Source organism: Oncorhynchus nerka, linkage group LG20 (genome assembly GCF_034236695.1).
Source record: "Oncorhynchus nerka isolate Pitt River linkage group LG20, Oner_Uvic_2.0, whole genome shotgun sequence".
Lineage (NCBI taxonomy): Eukaryota > Metazoa > Chordata > Actinopteri > Salmoniformes > Salmonidae > Oncorhynchus > Oncorhynchus nerka.
This window is the reverse complement of record NC_088415.1, coordinates 426,963-432,046: the sequence shown is the minus strand read 5'-3', so window position 1 is coordinate 432,046 and position 5,084 is coordinate 426,963.

Genomic DNA, 5,084 nt, shown 5'->3' with positions numbered 1-5,084 from the left:
ACTATATTACATGGATTTATTGTGATGGTGTAGACTATATTACATGGATTTATTGTGATGGTGTAGGTAGACTATATTACATGGATTTATTGTGATGGTGTAGACTATATTACATGGATTTATTGTGATGGTGTAGGTAGACTATATTACATGGATTTATTGTGATGGTGTAGGTAGACTATATTACATGGATTTATTGTGATGGTGTAGACTATATTACATGGATTTATTGTGATGGTGGGATTTATTGTGAAGGTAGACTATATTACATGGATTTATTGTGAAGGTGTAGACTATATTACATGGATTTATTGTGATGGTGTAGACTATATTACATGGATTTATTGTGATGGTGTAGGTAGACTATATTACATGGATTTATTGTGATGGTGTAGACTATATTACATGGATTTATTGTGATGGTGTAGGTAGACTATATTACATGGATTTATTGTGATGGTGTAGACTATATTACATGGATTTATTGTGATGGTGTAGACTATATTACATGGATTTATTGTGATGGTGTGTAGACTATATTACATGGATTTATTGTGAAGGTGTAGGTAGACTATATTACATGGATTTATTGTGATGGTGTAGGTAGACTATATTACATGGATTTATTGTGATGGTGTAGACTATATTACATGGATTTATTGTGATGGTGTAGACTATATTACATGGATTTATTGTGATGGTGTAGACTATATAACATGGATTTATTGTGATGGTGTAGGTAGACTATATTACATGGATTTATTGTGATGGTGTAGGTAGACTATATTACATGGATTTATTGTGATGGTGTAGACTATAGTACATGGATTTATTGTGATGGTGTAGACTATATTACATGGATTTATTGTGATGGTGTAGACTATATTACATGGATTTATTGTGATGGTGTAGACTATATTACATGGATTTATTGTGATGGTGTAGACTATATTACATGGATTTATTGTGATGGTGTAGACTATATTACATGGATTTATTGTGATGGTGTAGACTATATTACATGGATTTATTGTGATGGTGTAGACTATATAACATGGATTTATTGTGATGGTGTAGGTAGACTATATTACATGGATTTATTGTGATGGTGTAGGTAGACTATATTACATGGATTTATTGTGATGGTGTAGACTATATTACATGGATTTATTGTGATGGTGTAGGTAGACTATATTACATGGATTTATTGTGATGGTGTAGACTATATTACATGGATTTATTGTGATGGTGTAGGTAGACTATATTACATGGATTTATTGTGATGGTGTAGGTAGACTATATTACATGGATTTATTGTGATGGTGTAGACTATATTACATGGATTTATTGTGATGGTGTAGGTAAACTATATTACATGGATTTATTGTGATGGTGTAGGTAGACTATATTACATGGATTTATTGTGATGGTGTAGGTAGACTATATTACATGGATTTATTGTGAAGGTGTAGGTAGACTATATTACATGGATTTATTGTGAAGGTGTAGACTATATTACATGGATTTATTGTGATGGTGTAGGTAGACTATATTACATGGATTTATTGTGATGGTGTAGACTATATTACATGGATTTATTGTGAAGGTGTAGACTATATTACATGGATTTATTGTGATGGTGTAGGTAGACTATATTACATGGATTTATTGTGATGGTGTAGGTAGACTATATTACATGGATTTATTTTGATGGTGTAGACTATATTACATGGATTTATTGTGATGGTGTAGGTAGACTATATTACATGGATTTATTGTGATGGTGTAGGTAGACTATATTACATGGATTTATTGTGATGGTGTAGGTAGACTATATTACATGGATTTATTGTGATGGTGTAGGTAGACTATATTACATGGATTTATTGTGATGGTGTAGGTAGACTATATTACATGGATTTATTGTGATGGTGTAGGTAGACTATAGTACATGGATTTAATGTGATGGTGTAGGTAGACTATATTACATGGATTTATTGTGATGGTGTAGACTATATTACATGGATTTATTGTGTAGGTAGACTATATTACATGGATTTATTGTGATGGTGTAGACTATATTACATGGATTTATTGTGTAGGTAGACTATATTACATGGATTTATTGTGATGGTGTAGACTATATTACATGGATTTATTGTGATGGTGTAGGTAGACTATATTACATGGATTTATTGTGATGGTGTAGACTATATTACATGGATTTATTGTGATGGTGTAGACTATATTACATGGATTTATTGTGATGGTGTAGACTATATTACATGGATTTATTGTGATGGTGTAGGTAGACTATATTACATGGATTTATTGTGATGGTGTAGGTAGACTATATTACATGGATTTATTGTGATGGTGTAGGTAGACTATATTACATGGATTTATTGTGATGGTGTAGGTAGACTATATTACATGGATTTATTGTGATGGTGTAGACTATAGTACATGGATTTATTGTGATGGTGTAGACTATATTACATGGATTTATTGTGATGGTGTAGACTATATTACATGGATTTATTGTGATGGTGTAGACTATATTACATGGATTTATTGTGATGGTGTAGGTAGACTATATTACATGGCTTTATTGTGATGGTGTAGGTAGACTATAGTACATGGATTTATTGTGAAGGAGTAGACTATATTACATGGATTTATTGTGATGGTGTAGGTAGACTATATTACATGGATTTATTGTGATGGTGTAGACTATATTACATGGATTTATTGTGATGGTGTAGGTAGACTATATTACATGGATTTATTGTGATGGTGTAGACTATAGTACATGGATTTATTGTGATGGTGTAGGTAGACTATATATTACATGGATTTATTGTGATGGTGTAGACTATATTACATGGATTTATTGTGATGGTGTAGACTATATTACATGGATTTATTGTGATGGTGTAGACTATATTACATGGATTTATTGTGATGGTGTAGACTATATTACATGGATTTATTGTGATGGTGTAGACTATATTACATGGATTTATTGTGATGGTGTAGACTATATTACATGGATTTATTGTGATGGTGTAGACTATATAACATGGATTTATTGTGATGGTGTAGACTATATAACATGGATTTATTGTGATGGTGTAGGTAGACTATATTACATGGATTTATTGTGATGGTGTAGGTAGACTATATTACATGGATTTATTGTGATGGTGTAGACTATATTACATGGATTTATTGTGATGGTGTAGGTAGACTATATTACATGGATTTATTGTGATGGTGTAGGTAGACTATATTACATGGATTTATTGTGATGGTGTAGGTAGACTATATTACATGGATTTATTGTGTTGGTGTAGGTAGACTATATTACATGGATTTATTGTGATGGTGTAGACTATATTACATGGATTTATTGTGATGGTGTAGACTATATTATATGGATTTATTGTGATGGTGTAGACTATATAACATGGATTTATTGTGATGGTGTAGGTAGACTATATTACATGGATTTATTGTGATGGTGTAGGTAGACTATATTACATGGATTTATTGTGATGGTGTAGACTATATTACATGGATTTATTGTGATGGTGTAGACTATATTACATGGATTTATTGTGATGGTGTAGACTATATTACATGGATTTATTGTGATGGTGTAGACTATATTACATGGATTTATTGTGATGGTGTAGACTATATTACATGGATTTATTGTGATGGTGTAGACTATATTACATGGATTTATTGTGATGGTGTAGACTATATTACATGGATTTATTGTGATGGTGTAGACTATATAACATGGATTTATTGTGATGGTGTAGACTATATAACATGGATTTATTGTGATGGTGTAGGTAGACTATATTACATGGATTTATTGTGATGGTGTAGGTAGACTATATTACATGGATTTATTGTGATGGTGTAGACTATATTACATGGATTTATTGTGATGGTGTAGGTAGACTATATTACATGGATTTATTGTGATGGTGTAGGTAGACTATATTACATGGATTTATTGTGATGGTGTAGGTAGACTATATTACATGGATTTATTGTGTTGGTGTAGGTAGACTATATTACATGGATTTATTGTGATGGTGTAGACTATATTACATGGATTTATTGTGATGGTGTAGACTATATTACATGGATTTATTGTGATGGTGTAGACTATATTACATGGATTTATTGTGATGGTGTAGACTATATTACATGGATTTATTGTGATGGTGTAGGTAGACTATATTACATGGATTTATTGTGATGGTGTAGACTATATTACATGGATTTATTGTGATGGTGTAGACTATATTACATGGATTTATTGTGATGGTGTAGACTATATTACATGGATTTATTGTGATGGTGTAGACTATATTACATGGATTTATTGTGATGGTGTAGACTATATTACATGGATTTATTGTGATGGTGTAGACTATATTACATGGATTTATTGTGATGGTGTAGACTATATTACATGGATTTATTGTGATGGTGTAGAGACTATATTACATGGATTTATTGTGATGGTGTAGGTAGACTATATTACATGGATTTATTGTGATGGTGTAGGTAGACTATATTACATGGATTTATTGTGATGGTGTAGACTATATTACATGGATTTATTGTGATGGTGTAGGTAGACTATATTACATGGATTTATTGTGATGGTGTAGACTATATTACATGGATTTATTGTGATGGTGTAGGTAGACTATATTACATGGATTTATTGTGATGGTGTAGGTAGACTATATTACATGGATTTATTGTGATGGTGTAGGTAGACTATATTACATGGATTTATTGTGAAGGTGTAGGTAAACTATATTACATGGATTTATTGTGATGGTGTAGGTAGACTATATTACATGGATTTATTGTGTTGGTGTAGGTAGACTATATTACATGGATTTATTGTGAAGGTGTAGGTAGACTATATTACATGGATTTATTGTGAAGGTGTAGACTATATTACATGGATTTATTGTGACGGTGTAGGTAGACTATATTACATGGATTTATTGTGATGGTGTAGACTATATTACATGGATTTATTGTGA